The sequence below is a fragment of the Lissotriton vulgaris genome, chromosome 10 (genome assembly GCF_964263255.1).
Source record: "Lissotriton vulgaris chromosome 10, aLisVul1.2, whole genome shotgun sequence".
Lineage (NCBI taxonomy): Eukaryota > Metazoa > Chordata > Amphibia > Caudata > Salamandridae > Lissotriton > Lissotriton vulgaris.
In genome coordinates this window covers 590,784,000-590,807,263 of record NC_141698.1, presented here as the reverse complement: position 1 = coordinate 590,807,263, position 23,264 = coordinate 590,784,000, and positions in this window count along the sequence as shown.

The window sequence follows — 23,264 nt, the reverse complement described above, 5'->3', positions numbered from 1 at the left end:
ATCTGCTGCAAAATCATTGCAACTTGTGCAATGCTGCACAACCTTGCCACAAAGAAAGGTACAGAAGTGGAATTAACTGATTAAGAGGACCATGATGATGAATTTGCACAGCCAGAGCCCGATGCAGCAGGAGTGCCACCAGCAACAGGTGGGAGACAGAGACGGGCAGAGATCACATGCAACTATTTTTAAGTAAGTAAGGAGACACAGCCAGTTGTTGAATGTAAAGACGTAGTTTTATTTCTGGGTACTACGCCACAACAAAATCCTCCAGTTTGTTACATCCATAGTAGGAAGTAATGGGTTACTCCACCCAATACTGTCCTGAAAGTGTGGGCTGCATCACCGTCTGCGCCCACGCACAACTGTGCTGGATGGCATTGACTGTCTTTCCTTACTGGCTGTGGTACCAGTGGCAGCCCCATGCCGTCTGCTGCTCCTCCGGGTGTCTGTTAGGGGGGTAATGCTGCTCCGACTGATTGCGTCTTCACTGTCTGCAACTTCGACAGCACCAGTGGTGGCAGAGTGACTCGTAAGCAGCACTTCCAGAGCAATGGTGATCTTTACCAGTCCCCTAGACACATCAGTGCTGCAGTGCACCAGCCCCTCCTGTATGGCCAAGGAGCGCCTGCATAGTAGAGAAGTGGCAGTTGCCAGCCAGTTCACTGCCCTCGTATGTTGCCCCATTTTCTGCCTCTCCTTGTGCCTTGTAACTCTGTCCTCATCCATTTTGCTGCACAGCAGCATCACGGACTGTGACATGTCCCGCAAGCCCACTGCCATCTCCTTCATTACCTCTGCCACTGAGTTGATGCCCTTGTCAATGTTGGACTTATTTCATTGAAGCACCTCATTTGTCGTTGGACTGACAGTATTGCTTTTCCTTGTAGGTGCTGTACCTTGACCATGGTTGCCTCTAGGCCGCCAAAGACACCATGGCTCTCATCCTGTGGAGGTGGTCTTGTCACACGAGCCCTGCGGCAGCGTCTGGCACCTATGTGTGCTCCTTTAGTCGTGGCCACCAAACCAGCATTGCTGACATCCACTGGCACAGTAGGAGCCCCCCCATTGAGTCTTCAGAGGAGGACTCAAAATCCAGTAGTCTAGCAACAGCATGCCTTCTAGGTCTCACCACTGCATGTGGTGTTGATGTTGGTGAGGCTGGCTGTGGTGGTGAGTCTGGCTGTGGTGGTGAGTCTGGCTGTGGTGGTGAGGCTGGCTGTGGTGTTGAGGCTGGCTGTGGTGGTGAGGCTGGCTGTGGTTGTGTTGTGTGGCCTGCACTTGTAGTGGCCTTCTCTGTGGTGTTCTTCTTGGGTGCCCTCTCTCCCTTGTCCTGCACAGTCCTGCGTGAGGTCTCACCTGTGGACAGAAATTGTACATTAGCTCAGTGTACCTGCAGCCCTGCATTGCAACAATTAAAATACATTTCTGCAACACTATCTCACTGTCCTCTGCCTGCTTATCACTGATGTGTGTCACATGCCTTGTTGTCCAGTGCCATCCCTGTCATGATAGGAGTTTCACTGACTACATCTCCCATAATGCATTGCTGGTCTGAAGTAAAACCTGTACTGGAGTGGGATTCACATAGCACAATTGGGGATTTGGGATAGGGGAAGGGGGACGCACAATGCTGTGCATGCTTCTTACATTGTTTTGAAGCAGCTCTGGCAGAGCTGTCTGCATCCCCAATTCCACAGATGCTCTCTGGCTCGATCGTGGACTCCACAAGCCTCTTGAGTTTAGTCAGGGCAGGTGCCATGTTCCTTCCTCCTCCCATCAGGCTGGCTTGTTTTTTGTGTTCAGCCATCTTCCTCTTGGTGATGATCCGGAGGTCATACCACCGCTTCTTCAGCACATCAATGTCCCGGGGGGTCACTCCAATGGCATTCACTTGGGACTGGATTCCAAGCCAGATTTTGCGCTTTTCCGATTCTGCTTCTTGCAAGGACTGTTTTTCAAAAAACTTGGTGTGCTGCTTAACTACCTCCTCTACAAGGACCTGCAGTTCCTCCTGGCTGAATTTGAGTTTCCTCTTCCTTTCCCCTCCTTCTGTGTCCTGGCTGGGCATTGTGCAAGATTTTCAGAGTAAGTTCAAGCAGTGGTTCTGTTGCTCTCCTCTGCACTCCCAGCCTCTCCAGAAGGTTCTGATTGTGTGCACCTGCCTGGAGATGCCGATTTTGACAAGGAAAGACGCGCGCGGAACAGGACATCATTTTAAAAGAGTTCTACTCTTAAAAAGATGCGGGAGGACAAAAATACACAACCTGCAATTTAAAATAAAGGACGTGTGAAATGGGCAGGAACCCAGCGTACCCAATAACACTTAATCAGTAGTGCCCTTGTTTAAGGTGGTTTTTGATGAAGCATATAACAGAAATGGATTGCCTACATAAACTAACCACATTGTGATTGATCTGGCCTTAAAAATATTTTAACCAGACTACCGGCACCATTTAGAAATTACAAAACGAAAGGTGTCTCCCCTCTGATTGAAGGTGACCCCACAAATCATTTCAATTCATGGTAGAGAGTATACAATATTGTCTTGATAAAGATGGATATATTATTTTGACCATCGAAACGCGTTGACGCCTCAACATATATACGCAATCCGTCAGCAAAAAAGCATGGTTAAGAGTACTTATCATTGAATTACTGATTCCGTGCTACAAATATTGCCACTTGACGGATGTGTATGATCTAAAGACATAGTGTAGATTCTTTTTTGTTTTTACACTCCCCCTCTTTTTATTATGTGCTATTGATTGATATTTAATCTGTTTTTTTGTAGTATAAATTAGACATACTGTATTTGGTAGGTGTCTTACACAGAAATTCATAATACAAATATATATATATATATATATATATATATATATATATATATATATATATATATATATATATATATATATAAATATATATATATATATATATATATATGTATATATACATTTTTTTTAATGATAAATAAATGAATGTATTTGTTTTTACTTTGACTCGTGTTATTCCTTGGTTTATATGGTTCAATCGTTTATAAGGGGGGCAATTGAGAGTGGCTAAGTAATGAGATGCGTGCTTGGCAGAAAGATTGACTGTTGATTCATGAGAAATCCATTTATCTAAAGGGAATTCAGTTTTACCTACCTGCCTGGGTGTGGCCACTTCCTGGTTGGGAGGGGTGGTGGTTGCACAGGATTGGCTGATTCCTCAATTGCTGTGTATTTGAATTTCTGATTGGGTATTTACCGATTCGGTATTTACCGATTCAGAATTTACCGATTTGGAAACACCGATCGGTATTGCAGATTCAGTAAATATTTACCGATTTTTACCGATTCGGTAATATTTACTGAATTATTACGTACATTGGAAATACCAATTTCTAAATACCGATTCGGTAAAATTCGGTAATTAGGAATCAGTATTTCCAACGTACCTACATATGGCCCTAAGTGAGCACGAGTGACTGGGTGAAAAGTAGTACACTGTTTCCGAGGTCCTGAGGGATCAGGGTTGTCATGTTCGATGGTTGCCAAGAACTATTCTCTCCCTGATCATACAGTGCATATTGCTTAAACATGCAGATCCTATATAGGTTTTATAGGAACTACAAAACAAGTGACTGTGGGAGTGAGTGAGTGAGTGAGTGAGTGAGTGAGTGAGTGAGTGAGAGAGATCAAGGCAGTGAGAGAGACACTGAATTAGGGTTAGGGAGTGGGAGTGTAAGTTAGAATGAGTGTCAGTGAGTGAAAGAGTATGGTTGTGAGAGTGAATTTGCATGTGTGTGAGAAGTGAGAGTGTTAGAGTGAGGTATGAGTGGATGAGAGTAAGTGAGTGAAAGTATGAGCAAGAGTGAGTGAGAATGACAGAGTAAGAATGAGTGTGTGTCAGTGCGAGAGAGTGAAGGAGGGAGTGGGAGGGAGTAGAATTGAACATTAACTTGAATATGAGTAAGTGTGCGTGAGCAACTGAATGTAATGAGCATGAGTGAGATTGTGCATGAGTGTGTACAACCTGTGATTCTGCTATAAGCCCTGGCATACTGTAGGTAATTCTGAGCTTACAGAGGCACCCATGCAAAATTAAATTATATTATATATTAACTTTTTTTGTAGTCCTCATGTATCAATTTATGCTCTGGATTCAGGAAAGCCAAAACTGGACCAAACCAGGAAGAGGCATTGAGGCAACCAGTCTCTCCACAAGCGAGGAGGGATAGATATATTCCGGGCCCAAAAAACGGTTAGACCTCCTGGGTGGACGGTGGCACTGACTCCTCTGAGGACAGATGCTGAGAAGAGGCAACCCAAGCTCTAAAGAAACCTGTGTAGCATACAACTAATCATTGGACTGTAAGATTTCAAAGAAAACTTAAACATACGTCATGCATGAGCAAATGAATAGAAATAAGCATGGTTAGGAAGAAAGAAGGGTAGGGAAAGAACAGCATGAAAAAGAAAGATACAGAGGGGGGGATTGGGGGATTCTGTGTTCAATGAGAGAGGCTTGAGACATAAAGCTTAACCCAGTCATTCCGGAATTCCCAAAATTTTGTCGTCTTGACGAGTTTATTAGCCCGGTCAAGATACACATTTTTTGGCATAGATCGAATCCATTCGGCCTCGGTGGGGTGACAAGGGAGGATCCACTTAACACACAGCTCCCTTCATGCAAGAAGGATCAAAACAAAAATAAGGACTTCATGGGTTTTGAGGAGACTCTGATCGACTGCCCCACCCGGGACCACTCCAAAAATCACAAGAGCTAAGCTCATCTTGATCTTCTGGCCCATAATACCAGAGATGATCTTACCCACTTTCTACCAGAAAAGCTGGATTGAGGGACACTGCCAAAACATGTGGGCCATGTTTGCATTGTTTTCTCCACATTTTAGACACTTCTTCATTACACGACTCCACAGTTTGGATACTTTCTGTGGTGTCCAGTAAGCCTTGTGGACAGTAAAAAGATGGTTCTTCCTTAACCCCTCGCGTGCTCATGATGGCTCCATGCCGTCATGAGCCACGGGCAGTGTGTGCTCTTGATGGCTTCGAGCCGTCATGCCGCTGCCACTCCGCCCACGGGGCACTAATTCCCAGGATGTGCGGGCGAATTAGTGAGCAGGCATGGTCATGACGGAACCACGCCATCATGAGCACACGCCGCCTGTGACTCATGATAGCGTGGAGCCATCACTGGCACCGAAGCGCCGCGCTCACCCCCTAGAACCCGGTGCCGTGGCAAAATTTGCAGTGCAGGGAAGGAGTTAATGGAGAAAGTTTCACATATGACCACAAATGAGACATAGATACTTGTCCTAAGGATTCGAGGTCTACGCCTGGCAATTCCCTCCTCCAGATCTCTGTAAATGGGTTTTGCATTTCTTCTCCATTTTGAATTAGCATCCAATACTACTCTGCAACTTCTTTCCGTAAAGTGGAGAGTAGGCAAATCTTGGATGCCAAATCCATGTTCCCTTTGCATTCCTCCCCCAACGTTTTAACCTAGCTTAAACGTTGTTAATATTTTAATTTAGAGACCGTGTTTTCAGAGATCTCTGTGAGACGTTGCCATGAGATTAGTTTAGTATCCACAATGAGCTGCCCCCACCGAAGAATGGCACAGCCTCGAAGCGGGACTGCGAGTGCATACAGCAAACAATCCGGAATGCCTGGAGAGTCCCAAATAGGCGCTACATCACAATAGAAAGGTATTTGTAGGGCCAATCTAACCTGGTACAAAACCTTCGAACCCGCTAAAAGGACCTTCAACCTCACCTTCTTAAAGAATTAGGAATGACCAAACTTCAGGAGGAAGACATCTGCTTGATATGGAGAGCTCACCGTAAGGGCCCTAAAAAGCAGGGGCAAAGAGGAGCTTCTCATCAACAGAGGACGAAAGTTCTTCAGATGGAAAGCACAGTAGTTTCGGTAGGGATCTGGACTTCTGATACCTCCATGTTCTTTCTTTCTTCTGAACTTCTTCAAGGAGATTCTAGGTCTTTTCTTTCCCCAAATAAAACCGGAAAACTCCCCCTGCACTTTCGTAAACCAGGTCTTCTTAAATTCTAACGGGATAGTATTAAACAAGAAGGTAAAGTTTGGGAGGATTGACATTTTTAGGAGATTTGATCTACCCAAGAAAGAAAGTGGGAGAGCCCCCTCATGCTCTTAACTGTGATTTAACTCCTGTAGCTACTTTATCAAAATTCACCTGGTCTTTTTTCGCTACATTTTGTACAACTTGGACTGCCAGATATCTCATCTCCTGTTTTGTTAAATCGCTCTAATAAAATAAGAGGTGTTCCATTGCATTAGCTCATTTGTTTGTTGGTTAATGGAATATACAAATACCCTCCCAAAGCCTTCCAACTGCTCCCATATCGCTTGAAGTGAGTGCTGTAAATCCCCTGTCAAGATCATAAGATCGTTTGCATATAGCCTAATTTGTTTCACCGAACCATTACAAACGAAAGGATGAATGTTCCGAAATGCCCTTAATTTACATGCCAGTGGTTCGATGTATAGGTTAAAAAGTAGGGGGGAGAGGGAGCATCCTTGTCTAGTCCCCCAACCAGTTTTTATTGGCTTGGTAAGATTCCTATTGACCAGGACCCTAGCCGATGGGTTTTTATATAGAGCCTAGACCGCTGCTAAGAAGGCCTCCCTTAGGTTGAAGTGTTGGATCATTTTGTATAAAAAGCACCAGTTGATCCTATCAAAGGCCTTCACAGCGTCAAAGGTCATTACTGCCAAGGGGATCCCATATTCTCTTGCCATTTCAATCGCCCCAATCAGATCATGTATTAACTCATGGAGTTGCCTCCCCTTCATAAAGCCTGTTTGGTCGGTGTGATGTTTAGTTAGAATCTGAGTGTATATTTTATGATCATTATTAAGAAGAGAAATAGGGCTATAATACTCACAAGATCTCGGGTTCTTATTTTGCTTCAGGAGGATGGTTATGGTTGCAGCGTCCCAGAATGAAGAAAGGTCCTCGCCAGCTATGAAGGCAGAGTTTTGGAGCAATATTCTGGTGAGTTCTTCTCTTAAAATAGTATAGATTTCATTAGGAATAGAATCAGGTCCAGCGGCTTTCCCTTTTTTAGAGTACTGTTGGTATGAAGAATTTCCTCCAGACCAATGGAGCTGTTTAGATTGTCTTTTTCAGGGCTCTGAAGCATAGGGAGTTTTAAGTCCAAGAGGTATTCCTCCATAAGTTCTTCATTTACTATCCAATCCTCTATATAGAGACCTGGAAAAAACTGAGCAAAAACATTTTCAATCCCAATATCCTCAGAGATAATATTACCCGAGTTTGTACATCTGAGGTCTTTTATCAGATTCCTGGACTGATTAGCTTTAGCTTTCCATGCGAGCACTTTACCACACACCACCCTGTATTCATGATGGGATAACCTGCTGGCTTCCATTTTCCTCCTGACTATTGCTTTAAGTTAGTCAGCAAGCTCAGTTTTTGCTAAATGTAATTTTTTAGTTACATTTAAGCTATTGGGTGTTTGTTCTAGCGCTAACTGGTTAATATGTACATCAGGTTCAAGTGTTCAAATTTCTTCTCTGACTTTCTTGTTTTGTGCAGTAGACAGGGCAATTAAAGTACCTCTTAGAAAAGCTTTGTATGTATCCCATACATATATATGGGGAGGCTGAATCTACATTAAATAAAAAAACTCTTTGGTGGCAGTTTTCAGCTTATCAATTATAGATGGTTCCAGAAGTAAAAAGCGATTTAGGGTCCACCTTCAAGAGAGGGGTCTATTCACATGAGTAATCTCCAGAATAATGGCAGAGTGGTCAGACAGATGTTCAGGGACATGGCTGATCCTTGTTGTGTTTACTGATGAAGGAGTCCACCAGAAAGAAATCAATCCTAGGGCGATGGCCGCATTTTTAGTTATGTGACATTTCCCCCTGACATCCCTGCCTTACTTCCCGCAACTCTCCAGATATCTGTAAGGCCCATATCTGTCATCAACTGTTTCTGGGCGACTCTCAAATTGAGAGTTGCGACCATTGCTCTCCTAGAGGTTGAATCCTGTATTGGATCCAGGACAACATTAAAATATCCACCCAGTATAATAGGGTCTTTAATATCGACCAAGTAAATGAGTAACATATGTAATGGCACTGGATTGTCTAAATGAAGGCCATAATAACCCACAAAGGTCGACCAAGAACCGTTGATTTTGGTCCTGGCCAATTCCCACCTATCGAGCGGGTCGAAAAGACATTCTCCAAGATTTTTTAAATAGAAGGGCCACTGCCTTCACTGAACTCTAATGAGTGGTACAAACGCAATGTTCCACCCATTTCTGTTTTTTTAGTATCTCTAACCACTCCTCTTTGAACAGATGCGACTCCGGTACCTAGAAGACCTCGCTATCAGAAAGTCTCAAGTACTCTAGGATTTTCCTTCTTCTAGAGGGAACCCTAAGGCAATTAGCATTCCATGGTAGAATTTTCAGCTTCTTAGGCCAAATCTGTCATGGGTAGTATGGGCGAATGTGTAATGGCTGAGGAGCCTGAAATTACTATAAGTGTTTGAAAGAATAACGAGTTGATACAATCCACTTAAATAAACTTGAGTCTTATTAATAAATGAGGATTTTTTTTTCTTTTTTCCCACATACTCCCCAAGTTTTGATATAAAATATGCTTATTTTTAATATTTAGTTTTTGCTTGTGACCCCCACAACCCCTCCTCCCACCCTTCCACCCGAGGAAACCCTCCCAAAGGACTGGAGGTATACCAGTGGATACCTCCGCTTCGGGCTCTCTCGCTACATCACAGCAAAATCAGATCTTTCCTTATGGATGGGCTTTAATTTGTTCGATCATGGAACTAACTTAAGAGGGGTCCCTAAAATTATACATTCTATTATTCCACATCACTTTTAGGGAGGCAGGGATCCAGAGGTTGTCCGCCCCACCCAGCCCCATCAGATCTTGTATAAACCTCCCTCCATTGTTTAGCCTTTTGTTGTTAATAGCTGGAATTTTAAGTGGGATTGCCAACTATGGAGGGGAAAGGAACAGTTGGCAGAAAAAAAGACAGCCTTCACACTCCCTCTGGTTTACTTGGAAATACTAAATAGGGTTGTAGGATATACTTCTTTTCCTACTATATTTGCTGGCTCAAATCCCAGCATGGTAGAGGGTGGACACCCCATTGAAATTGGAGAGTAGTTTAGGGAGAGGCAGAGCCCTGTCTGGTAAAAGAAGGAGTTAGTCTTTTTGCATTAGAGCTGCTGGGAATTTTAAGAGTACGTCAAAGAGTGCTGCTGCTAAAAGATGTGGGTATAGGATGAGAAAGTAGATAGGATTGGGAGGGTGAAAGCCCTTTAATCACTGGCTGGTGCACAGCATAAGACTGGCAGATCACCACAAATGTTTAAGAACGTTTATTCACAAGGGAAAATGACATGTAGAGAATAAGGCTTCACTTGTGGGAGTTTGTTTCTGAAAACCAAAAAATATATTTTAACCAATACCCTGGGCCGCCAAGAATAAAACAGTAGGTAAGGATTCCCAGAGGTATTTATTAAGATTCACCTTCATCCACATCACACTGTTGCACGACACCTGCTCCGCTGTAGTCAGGCGTTGAAGCACAACCAAGCGGCACTCTGCTGCCTGGTTGGACCCCGATGATGAAGCATGACACCAACCAGGTTGGTGTTTGAGGGGTTTATTAACAAGACCTATTGGGTCCAGCAAAAAGGCCGCAATCACAAGTGACCTAGAAGATATTTTTAACACACAGTGGGCTAGTCCACATTGATTCTTTATAATACATTTGGGAACAGGACGCGCCCCTAAAAACCCTTGCTCTCTCCATTGTTTAGCCTTTTGTTGTTAATAGCTGGAATCTTAAGTGGGATTGCCAACCATGGAGGGGAAAGGAACAGTTGGCAGAAAAAAAGACAGCCTTCACACTCCCTCTGGTTTACTTGGAAATACTAAATAGGGTTGTAGGATATACTTCTTTTCCTACTATATTTGCTGGCTCAAATCTCAGCATGGTAGAGGGTGGACACCCCATTGAAATTGGAGAGTAGTTTAGGGAGAGGCAGAGCCCTGTCTGGTAAAAGAAGGAGTTATTCTTTTTGCATTAGAGCTGCTGGGAATTTTAAGAGTACATCAAAGAGTGCTGCTGCTAAAAGATGTGGGTATAGGATGAGAAAGTAGATAGGATTGGGACGGTGAAAGCCCTTTAATCACTGGCTGGTGCACAGCATAAGACTGGCAGATCACCACAAATGTTTAAGAACGTTTATTCACAAGGGAAAACAACATGTAGAGAATAAGGCTTGGATGGAAGAAAGAAGACTCAAGGATGTTTGACTCCTGCTGGATGTAGGGACTTGACCTACTCTCCAAGGGTTATGCGGCTGTCCTCCTATTTGCTTGCTCCAGAGATACAAAAAGCAAAATGATTCTTGACTGCAAAAGGGTCCAGTAGATTACTGAGGACTGGACCATGTAGGGACCTTGAATGGGGAAATATGTGGTGCCTGGGGTCCTGCCTTGAAGGCCTCAGGGCAAGAGACGTGGCCAAAAAGAACGTTCTCATCATTCAGAGAAGAGCAGGACCTAGTCCTGTCATTCCAACTCCCAAGAATTTGGACAAAGTACTAAAGCTTGCGCAGGCATGATACTCCCAAGGTAGGCAGGAAGCCAGGTTTGTCTCCCTCTAAGCCTTTTTTTTGCACTGAAAACCGGTTCTGTAGGCTCTCTCGCCATGAAGATTTTCATCCAAATTGAGCCCTGTCTGCATATAGCTTCTATCTTTAAAACTCTAATGGAGTTCGAGTACCAAAAAGTGAATAAGGGCCTGATTACGAATTTGGCAGTGTGGTGCCGCGTGCCCCCTCTGCCAAAGCTGTGGTCAGACCACCCACCAGATTAAGAAATTCCTCCTGTCTGGTGAGCTTTTTTTTATTTACTTTCCAACAGTGGTGCCTTGAAAATGGACACTACAATGAGAATGCCAAAACAGTTCCTGCACGACATGGAGTGAAAAGTCTGGAACTGGTGTGCATGCACACAGGGAGACACATGTTGTGCCCCCTGTGTGCATCCATATGTGGAGGAGGCAGTTTCTTGTCCATCACGGGGTTCTTGGAAGAGGCATCTTCATGACACCGCCGGTAGGGACGAAACTCTTAATATGCTTGGCTGGACCACGGCGGTCCCGCCAAGCATCATGTGGTCTCCTGACAGCCACAACTCCACCAAGGAACGGTGGTTCCCTGATGACTCTAGTGAGGCTGTGGTTGTCAAACTGCCTGAATCATAATAGGACAGCTAGAGACTGCCACTGCTCTGCCACCACGAATCTGCCGGTCTGTAGACTGTCAGACTCATAATCGGGCTCTAAGTGCCCGATATAGGAGGCTACAATTTCCAGCTTAGTGTCCTACTCAGTGCTATCGGTGCCAGATCAAACAGTTTCAGGGGGAGCTCAATGATAATGTGTCCAACCTTTAGGGTTCTTTGCCAGCTTCAATCTTGAACCTTACCCTAGTGCAGGACTTCTGATTGGAAAGCCGGAATTACAGCATTGATTCATGGTTTGATGTATAGTACTCCAGCTGCCAGGGTGGTGGAAGACATTATCTCTGCCACCCTGACAGACCAATGTATATTAATTTTAGAGATGACCACCAGCCCAGTGATCATCTATGTACATTGAAAGGAATAGCTCTCATGTATTAAATGGTTGGTGGGTGGCTGCTGATGGTTTTAATGGGCATTCGCATACGTTTTCAAAGTTTTTGTTTTTGAGAGAGGAATTCGAAATGTGGGAGTTTGTTTCTGAAAACCAAAAAATATATTGAGCCCTCCCACCCTCAGAAAGGTTTCTCCCAAGTTCATTTTTTTTCTTTTTGCCGCTCAATGCCAGAAATGTTCCTGGTGGTCATGGACCGAAAAAAAAAAACATTGCACCATCCACCCTAACAAGTTCTGCAGGTGTAATATCCTTCCCCTAATTGCCCCTACTCCATTGGGCCATCAAACAAAGTTTTCTGTTGCCAACCTTGGTTCAATTGACTGGAAACATAAAGTCCGTCCATCTCTAAAAGAGGCAGATTCAGGATTTTGTGTAAAAGGTACTTCATTATGTTTGTCTGCCAAACTCTAAATCAGGCTCTACAACAAAAGGTTAAAAATGTTTACTGGGACAACCTGCTTTGCACATTTGACATTCACTCCATCTTGGCTCACCTGAAATCATACATAGGACTCAGGAACCTGCAAATGGAGACATTCCATTACCACCGTATCTTTTCTTGGCAGTTTTTGCCCTACAACGTTAAACATTCATATATCCAGGTTCCCCTTTTCTGATTTTAATCATTTTAATGGCTTTTTGCATAATAAATTATTTTCTCTTTTTATAAATCAGTTTTGTAATTTTATTGTATTGTTTCCCTGACTTTAAAATTGATGGCAGTGCTTCAACTTAGCACACATTTCTCTGGGGAAATGCTTGATGATTAGCTTCAAGGGATTGATAATAGTTTCACTGAGACTTGGGTTGGAATGTAACTAGGCTGTGTTTATTAAATTGGTAATTGTCTCCCTTACAAATTTAGTAACCCACCGGCTGTCATCGCCAGTAAATATAAAACTTATCTATTAGCTTCAAAAATGAAGGCTATAAAAGCCTACATTTTTTATCCCTAAAGAATACTAATTTCCAGTAAGACTCCTAGACTGGATATACAGTGTAAATACCCAAAGGTGTTTGTGTTGCAGTAATACATGAGAAATCAGGTAGAATCGTGTAATTATGTTTCAGATGTAAACACATGGTTTTATTACAGAATTAACAGTAGGAATCAAGAAGAGTCATTCATAGCATGAGAAATTTAGGTTTCTGACTTGCACCCAGAACACATCATAACTGTAACTTTTTTCAGTATTAGCCAGATTTATTTTAAATCCGATTTTATTAATTCATGCTTAGAATACTTGGAGACTGTAGTTATGCTAAGAGGAACCGACACATCAATACCAAAGGGCATGCCAAAGATGACAGTGGTGATAAATTAAATAAACACAGTCATCAAGAATGGGTATCCCCCAGTTACTCAGCAGGAAAGAATCCAAAGACAGGGCTGAGTAGATAAGTTAGATGTGATGCGATATCTATCTGTGAGGATGGAATGGACTTAAAAAATAGGATTTATCTCTAGAGTCATTTAAGCCAGAACGCTTCACCCTGTTTTTGCTGCTCTTAGATGTAGAGATTCCTGCTTTCATCGCCATCTTCTACATTTAAGCAGTGTAGGATGTCAAGAAGGAGAGATTTAGTGCCTCTTTTGGTATCCCACCAGAAAAGGATCAAACAAATATTTAGCATCAATCCACTCCTAACGATGAGTTATGAATATTCTGTCCATCACGTTCACAGTATATATGGTATGTGTTATATATATTGGCACCTTCTTTTATCTATAAGGTCTTTAAATAAGTTTTTAAGAATAATGATGATCCTTTTTGATTTGGGAACTGTCAGGATCTTCAACGATCGGTGTGAGGATCTCAGATGTGTTGCTCTAGGTCATTAATGCTTCTGATATATTTGAGCTTTTGGTGCTCTCTATAAACAAAATAATAAAAATACAGATACAAATTACCTGAATGCAAGGGTGCAAATGTATTAAGTTACTCTTTTCAAATGTTGTGTCTCAATTTAAGGATGTTAAAATGTCTTAAATGCCGCAATTCACAAACAAGATGGTTGGTGTAGCTTTGCACATGCTATTCTGGGCAAATTACAAAACAATATAAGAAGAAGAAAATTTAAATATTTCTGTGCACTTTGTAACAGTGTCTCAATACCCTTAAATTAACTTATTCCCGAGCAGAAGTGACTCAAATTCTATCATGGTACTGTTGAAACCGGCCTTCTCTGCAAGGTCCCCAAAACCCTTTGCCTTTACCTTTCATTTTTGCTAAATTTGTTTATGATGGCCTTCGGACTCTGTGCATTTTACCACTGTGAACCAGTGCTAAAGTGCTTGGGCTCTCTCCTGTAAACATGGTAACATTGGCATACACCCAATTGGCATATTTAATGTATTTGTAAGTTCCTAGTAAAGTGTTGCTACATGTGCCCACGGCTTGTAAATGAAATGCTACTAGTGGGCCTTCAGCACTGATGGCGCAACACTCTTAAGTAATTCTTTAAAAAAATCTAAGGCCTGCCACTGCAGCCTGTGTTTGCAGTTTTAAACTGCTATTTCGGCCTGGCAAAATAAACCTTTTGTAAGTTCCAAACCTTCGTTTTTAATACATACAAGTCACACCTAGGCCCTAAACAGCCTACAGGGCAGGGTGGAATGCACTTAAAAGTAGGACATGTGTCTTTAAGTTTTACATGTCCTGATAGTGAAAACCTCTGAAATTCGCATTTCACTACTGTAAGGCCTGCTTCTCCCATGGGATAACATTGGAGTTACCTTATTACATTTCATATGATGTAACTTCCAAACGGCAGTTCATGTTTGGTATCTTTGGAATTATAATGAAAAGTCCTCTTTCATCGTAAAGTTGGATTTTAAATTACAATTATGAAAACGCCACTTTGCTATTTTCCTTAGCCATTTAGTGCCTGCAGCCTGTGTTTGGGTCACATCCCTGGGAGTAGTTGGCAGTTCATCTTTGTGTGTTCCTCCTGGAAAGCCACACACAATAGATAGCTTAGTTGTGCCTGGAGGCGCCATCACTGGCAGGATGGGAGGACATAGTTAGGCACAGCCCCACTTGCACCTGAATAGGCTGTGTCCTGCCTTCACACAAAGGATTGCATACCCTCTGTAGTTCATCTGGGGCCAGGGCAAGGGAGGTAGGAAACCTGTGCACTTCAAAGGAAAACCTCTAAAATCTTCTATCACTTTAAAGAAGGCACCAGGTATAAATATTGGACCTCAGACACTCTTTCATTCTGCCATGAAGAAGGACTGCTGTGCTTCTGCTAGGAATGCCACCCTGCTGGACTGCTACCATGAAGAACTTCCTGCCCTGTTGTGCTGACCTTCCCTGCTATCTTCCTGCCTGGGTCAGACAGCCCAGACCTGCAACCTATACCCAGGACCAGCTAAGTGACTTCAGAAAAGAAGTCTCTTGTAACTAGCACCCGGATCAGGGGCGTAACAAACGCCCCCGCAGGCCCCGCAGTGCGGGGGGGCCCCACTCTCTCCAGTACATTAAGGGGGCCCGGCTCACCTCAGCTCTTCTGGGAGCTGTGAGAGAGGCTTGCGCTGAAGCCAACCTCTCTCCCTTTGTCTGAAGCAGGTGCAGACTGTCTGCAGCCTGCTCTAGTCTGAGCCCCTCGTCCCCTCCCTCTGACTGAAGAGAAACAAAGTACCAACTTCCATGGTTTCTCTTCAGTCAGAGGAGCCAGGCCGGAAAGAGGATGGGGGTGGGGGCCCAGTTAAAGCAGGTGAACTCTACTCTATGGGTACAGTAGTGGATCAGGGGGTTTTCTGTCTCAGTTAAGCTGTGGAATCTCTAAAATGTGCACATGAGGCAAACCATTGCGCCTATAAAAGGGAGGTTTTTACGAGGGCACTAGGGGGCATAATAAAAGTGTCCATGGTAACTACAGGAGGGGCCACGGAGACTTGTGCTGCCCCTCATGTGACATGGACTGCAGTCAAAACGTCACGTGCTCCGGGGGTCAAATGGACATTGAGTATATTTCAGTCAAACTTTCAGGATGGCTATCAAATATGCAAATAATCCTATTTAAAATTAATCATATGTGAATTAATTTTATAGGTAGTAACTGTGGATATTCTGAAGACCTGACTGGACTTTACTCTTCAGTGAATCCACAAGTCAAGCCTTAGTCTGGATTGACCCTGGCAAATCCAGGGGCTCCTCAGGCTCAGAAGCGCGGGGCCCTCGCAATCATCACCCTCATAACTGCCCCAGTTGTGTCTATTACAGACTGACAACACACTGAGCTCATAGGGGCCCCTCCACAAAAGCCTTTCTGAGTTCTTCAGGAGTACCACAGGATTTTACAGGCGTACTACAGGAGTACCCCAGGAGTCCTACAGGAGTAATACAGGAGTACTACAGCAATACTACAGGAGTACTACCGGAGAATTACAAGAGTTCTACAGGTGTACTACAGGAGTTCCATAGGAGTACTACAGGTGTACTACCGGAGTACCACAGTAGTTCTACAGGAGTACTACAGGAGTAATACAGGAGTACTACAGGAGTACTACAGGAGTACTACAGGAGTACTACAGCAATACTACAGGAGTACTACCGGAGAATTCCAAGAGTTCTACAGGTGTACTACAGGAGTTCCATAGGAGTACTACAGGTGTACTACCGGAGTACCACAGTAGTTCTACAGGAGTACTACAGGAGTAATACAGGAGTACTACAGGAGTACTACAGGAATACTACAGGAGTACCGTAGGAGTTGTACAGAAGTACTACATGTGTACTATAGGAGTACCACCGGAGTTCTACAGGAGTACCACAGGAGCACTACTGGAGTTCTACAGGAGTACCCCAGGAGTCCTACAGGAGTAATACTGGAGTACTACAGGAGTACTACTGCAATAGTACAGGAGTACTACATGAGAATTACAGGAGTTCTACAGGAGTACTACAGGAGTAGTAATACAGGAGTACTACAGCAATACTACAGGAGTTCTACAGGCGTACTACAGGAATAGCGCAGGAGTTCTATAGGAGTACTACAGGTGTACTACCGGAGTACCACCGGAGTTCTACAGGAGTATTACAGGAGTAATACAGGAGTACTACACAAATATTACAGGAGTACCGTAGAAGCAGGGGCGCAACAAACGCCCCCGCAGTGCGGGCAGCCCCACTCTCTTCAGTAAATCAAGAGGCCCCGGCCCCCCTCAGCTCTTCGGTGAGAGCTGTGAGAGAGGCTTGCTTTGCACTACAGCACGCCTCTCTCCCTCTAAAGCAGTGCAGGCTGCAGCCTGCTCTGAGCCCACCCCCCCCCCCCCGCCTGAAGAGAAACAATGTATCAACTTACATTGTTTCTCTTCAGTCAGAGCAAGCAAGGCCCAGAGGATGGGGGTGGGGCCCCAGAGAGCAGGAGGCAGCACAGAGCACTGCTCGGGACCCTGACAAGTGGGGGGCCCCCAGAGAGAGCATTCTCCATGGCAAAGCTCATATGAGAAGGGATGATGCAGCAAAATAGTGCCCTCAGGTAAGCACTCTAGTTAGAACACACCATGTGGGCATCCGCAGAAGAGGTGGGCAGGGGGGACAAGGGGGCCGAGAAGGGTGCAAGGCTGAGGGGAGAAGGGTGCAAGGTAGAGAGGAGAAGGGTGCAAGGTAGAGAGGAGAAGGGTGCAAGGTAGAGAGGAGATGGGTGCAAGAGGTAGAGAGGAGATGGGTGCAAGGCAGAAAGGAGATGGGTGCAAGGCGGAGGGGAGAAGGGTGTAAGGCAGAGGGGAAAAGGGTGCAAGGTAGAGGAAAGAAGGGTGCAAGGCAGAGATGAGAAGGGTGCAAGGCAGAGGGAAGAAGGGTGCAAGGCAGAGAGGAGAAGGGTGCAAGGCAGAGGGGAGAAGGGTGTAAGGCAGAGGGGAGAAGGGTGCAAGGCAGAGAGGAGAAGGGTGCAAGGCAGAGAGGAGAAGGGTGCAAGGCAGAGGGGAGAAGGGTGCAAGGCAGAGGGGAGAAGGGTGCAAGGCAGAGGGGAGAAGGGTGCAAGGCAGAGGGGAGAAGGGTGCAAGGCAGAGGGGGGAAGGGTGCAAGGCAGAGGGGAGAATGGTGCAAGGTTAAGGGTGCAAGGCAGAGGGGAGAAGGGTGCAAGGGGGATGGGGAGAAGGGGCAAGGGGGATGGGGAGAAGGGTGCAAGGGGGAGAAGGGTGCAAGGGGGAGGGCGAGAAGGGTGCAAGAGGGATGGTGATGAAGTTACAAATGTGCCCCCCCCCGGAAACATTTCTGCCGACGCCCATGGCAACGCACACTACTTTGTGAGAGAGAGAGTGGAGTAAGAGAGAGAGTGGAGTAAGAGAGAGAGTGGAGTAAGAGAGAGAGTGGAGAGAGAGAGAGAGTGGAGAGAGAGAGAGAGTGGAGAGAGAGAGAGAGAGTGGAGAGAGAGAGAGTGGAGAGAGAGAGTGGAGAGTGGAGAGAGAGAGTGGAGAGAGAGAGTGGAGGGAGAGTGGAGGGAGAGAGAGTGGAGAGAGAGTGAAGAGAGAGTGGAGGGAGAGTGGAGGGAGAGTGGAGGGAGAGTGGAGGGAGAGAGAGTGGAGAGAGAGTGGAGAGAGAGTGGAGAGAGAGTGGAGAGAGAGTGGAGAAAGAGAAGGGAGAGAGACTGGAGAGAGAGAAGGGAGAGAGAGTAGAAGGAGACAGTGGAGAGAGAGTGGAGAGAGAGAGAGAGAGGAGAAGGAGACAGTGGAGAGAGAGTGGAGAGAGAGAGAGAGAGAGAGAGGAGAGAATAGAGAGAGAGAGAAAGTGGAGAGAGAGACAGTGGAGAGAAAGACAGTGGAGATAGAGTGGACAGAGTTGAGAGAGAGAATGGAGAGAGAGACATAGAGTGGAGAGAGAGTAGAGACTGATTACTGACTGCCTGAGAGACTGACTGGCTGAGAAACTGACTGAAAGAGAGAGAGAGAGATACTGTCAGAAAGAGAGAGATAGAGAGACTGACAGAGAGAGAGAGACTGACCGACTAACAGAGAGAGAGAGAGACTGACAGACTGACTGACAGACTGACTGAGAGAGACTGACTGACAGAGAGACTGAATGACAGAGAGAGAGAGAGACTGACTGACTGAGAGAGAGAGACTGACTCACTGAGAGAGAGAGAGAGAGAGAGAGAGAGAGAGAGAGAGAGAGAGAGAGAGAGAGAGACTGTGATGGAATTGGGGTCACAGTGTGTATGAAGCTATGCAATGCCTCTTAAGATTGCTGTAGTCCACTAATAATAATGTATTATCAAAATGTGCTCTTTGTAGTTACATCTGCTTTTGAAATCCTGCATTGTCGCATTGTTTAATGTTTTAAAATGGAAACGAGAAAGAGCAGTGGATGCCCTTTTGTCAAAACTGAACGATGAGTGGGCCCAATGTTGTATATCATGACAGGAGTCTGCATCAGGAAACCCACCTAAAATTGGGCAAACTTCCCCGACCTACTAATGGCAGGGACCCTGTAATGAATGGACCACTACCTATGATAGCCTGCGGGCAGACTAAGCCCAACCTTTAACTCCATCATCCAGTGTTACTTATAACGGCTGGATTGGTGACAGTGGCGTAACAATCGCCCCGCATCCCCTGCAGTATGGCGGGTTGCTGGCCTGAGAGCTCTAGACTCGCACCGAGGATGGGAGGGGGGCCCCCTCCATGTATTTTGCAGGGGGGCCCCCTCAAATTTCGTTACGCCACTGACCCGGATAATGCAACTGTGAGTACTACTCTGCCAAGTGGTGCCACCCCAGTCCTCGGGCCCAGGAGGGGACCCTTAGGATGCTCTTCCAGCCCACCTGTGGATCCAGCAGAACCAATGCATCTACTTTGCTGCACGAAACAAACCCAGCCAGAACCAACACATCCCTCTGCTGCGTGGACTTTTCCCGGTGCCAGGACTCCATGTCGCAGCCCATCAGCTCCTAGTAACCAACACATATCATCTGCCATGCGATGCATCCTCAACGCTGGACTCTGCATCAGTGGGATTCTAAACCACGATGCAGGATCTCGCATGGCAGCCCTGCAGATCCTTGAAACTTATGCATCACCTCTGCTGCACGACCTCACGTCAATGCCGGACCTAGTATTGTAAGTCCTCGTCTCTGATGACGAAGAAGCACCTCACATTGCAGCCTTGCAGCTCTTCAGGACTGATGCATCATTTGGCTGAATGATTCATTCTCGATGCAGGACCTCGCTAAACTGGGCAACTGTGATTTAAGGTGCCCCTGTTCAGCTGGCCTAACAAGGTCCCTGTAGCTGTCCCCCGCTCCATCACAGTCAACCTGAACGTGTGACTTTGTCCCTGTCCGGCAGAACTAGATATCCACAACAGGCACTTTGTGCTTTTTGGCACTCTTTTCACTTAAGTCTTTCAAATTGCATATCTCTGGTACTACTTATTGGATTTTTGTTATTTTGGCCTTATTTTATTTATTGAAACGTAATCTATGTTTCTAATTTGGTGTGAGGTAATTTTGGTGGTGTGTTTTCACTGTGTTACTATTTGAAGTATTGAACACATTGCCTCTGAGTTAAGCCTTAATGCTCAGTGACAAGCTACCCTATTATTGAGCACAGGTTAATTTTGCTTGAGCCTCACCCTGACAAAGATTGTGGTTCCTGCTTGAGTAGGGGTTCTTTCCCATCAAACAGCACCCCAAATCCTCACAGTTACCTTTGAAATTTTCTTTTGCATTGTGTTGCATTGTATTGTTGGTGCATATATAGTACATTATACTAGTGAAACAGCACCAAAGCAAATTTAGGGATATGTAGCATGCTACCATTGGTTGTGCTTGTGGGTACAAGTATGGCTAATATAGGAAATGTTTCGAAGTCATGCTTGATGATCCCAATAATCTCTTAGTGTGTATGTGTTGCTTTTTTGTGCATACTAAAGTGTGGCAAATATGGCAAGAGTTTCAGTAGTGTGTGCAGAACTGTACATATTGTGTGAAAGTCAGCATGTGGCTGCTTGTGATTGTGTTTACTATACTTCATTGTGATTTGTCTGTATTCAGGTGGGATGGATCCTCAGGCCTCCATCGCCCATGACCTCATAATGATGGAAGTGGTTTATTTATTTATTTATTTATTTATGTATTTATGCGTTTTTATATAGCGAAGACTTTACCCGAAGGTGTCAGAGCGCTTCACGATAGGAACGTTAAGGATACATGAGGAGAAAATTACAAGTGAACAAATTACAAAAGCAAACGTTAAGTTACATGAGGTAAAAGTGACAGTTGCGAGCAAACAAAATACAAGAGGTATCAAATGGTAGATTACAGGAGGAAAAAAGTGACGTGTGCAATTTACAAAGGCGTACAATGTATAAGTAGAGGTAGTACTTCAATAAATGGCAGACTCTCAAGCACAAGAACAAACGTTGCGTAGGCAATGGTGGCACTTGTGAAAGTATCTAAAGCTAACAAAATGTAGGAGGTAGCAAACAGTGTGTTACAAGAGAAAGTGACGTGTGCATGTTACGAAAGAGTAACAAACACAGGTAGAAGGATAATACTTCAATAAATGGCAGACACTCAAACACAAGAACAAACGTTAAGTAGGCAATGGTGGCACTTGTGCAAGTATCTAAAGCAAACAAAATGAAGGAGGTAGCAAACATTGTGTTACAAGAGAAAAGTGACGGGTGCATGTTACAAAAGAGTACCAGACACGGATAATAATAAAATAAAAATGGCAGACCACTCAACACCACTCATACCACAAGAACACACTAGGAAGGCACTTCCATAGTCATGGAGTTTAGAATTTCCTATAATGGAAGGTCCTCCTTCAGATAATAAAGAGGGCGAGCATTATATTTGGAAGTGTCTTTGAAGGAGGAGAACTTTGAGGTCAGTTTTGAAGGCCTGGGAGGAGGTGGTGGTCCGGAGCTGAGGCGGAGGTGAGTTCCAGATTCTCACCACATTGCCTGAAAAGGATTGGGCCATCGATCTTTCCTTCTTGAAAGTGGGGGGTTCAAGCAGTAGATTTTTCACATTATGTTATGGTCTAGAGTTTCAATTTATTCGCCAGGTAGCTAGGAGAGGAGGAGTGCAAGGCTTTGTGGGTGATACAGGCAGTCTTGTACATAGCTCTTGCCTCGATGGGAAGCCAGCGGAGGGTGGATAACAAGGGTGTGATGTGGTCACTTCTTTTAGCCCCATAAATGAAACGAGCTGCTGAATGGAGAACAGATTTCTGGGTAAAGCCATTTGTCAAGTGTTTGGAGGGCGTAAAGGTAGAGGTGGAGCTTGTTAGTGACCCCAAGGGGTGGATCTCACCAATGCCGTAGAAGTCACAACTAAAGAAGAGTCAAGGAAAGAACGCAAAGCATGTTTACAAGGCCAAAATCCAGTTTTAGTGTGACCAATGCCCACAAAGCCACATGGATCTAATGAACTGTGGGGTAACTCTGGCAGACACATTCACACAGGAAACACATCATCACACTTTTAAGTGGCAAATATGGTTAAAGCTGCCTGCAATTAATGAATCAATCTTCTCAAGTACTGAATTAACAGAAGAAAAATAATGGAAAATGATCTTCGAATGTATGGTTTGAGTGTTCATCTTGCCTTGCTTTGGAAAGTAAGGAACATTCACATGACTCCACAATCCTGTCACTTCCTCCATTCAGCAGGAGAATGCTTTGACATACTGTGCCAGGTTCACCAGTTTCTCATGCTGCACAGTGCAGCAACCACAAATGCTGCACTGCAAGAGAAGGAGGAGCAGGAGAGCGCCATATTTACAGAAGTATGGCACTCTCCTCCCCTCTGCCCAATGCTGACACAGAAATGTGCGGGCATGTGCCAGGGACACACCTTTTGCACCTTAGCGCAATGGTGTCTCTGTGAGTCTAGCATAGGTTTTGTACTCAGGGTGCCCTTCCATTTGAAAATACTATGCTTAGACTAACTTTAAACCTTTTCCCACTTTGCATGTGTGGTGTACAGTGCAGCAAACATGCAAAGTCGGATAAGAAAGGAGAAATCAAAGCATATCTCTGAGATAGCGCCTGGTTGAAGCGGGTGCTATTTACTGAGCTTAACCTTGTCTACTTTTTTAATTAAATAGGGCTTTGCATCAGAAACCTTGGGGGGCGCATGGGAACCCCCATGCACCACCCATGGTATGCCCCCTTGGCGCTAAGTAATGCTAAGCAGCATAGCGCTGCTTTGCATTACTTTTAAGTTGCTTTCCAGGGTAAAACAGGTTTTACATTGGAAAATAATTAGGTGGGAAAAGATCTAACGTCGTTTTGAGACAGTATTAAATCTTAGTAAATAGACCCCACAGTCTCCTTCTATCAGCAGCATCCTAGCCTTTCTCAGACAATATGTACAAATAGGTGCAAACAAAAGGACATTGGAGTGGGGTACCGGACAGAAGCTGCATTTCAGAAAGATGCAATCTTCCATTTGCCACAGGTGACCCAATTTCACACAAATGGTCATTTCAGTCGGAAGTTGCTGCACAAATACCAATATTTATACTATTTCAAATTACGAGATAA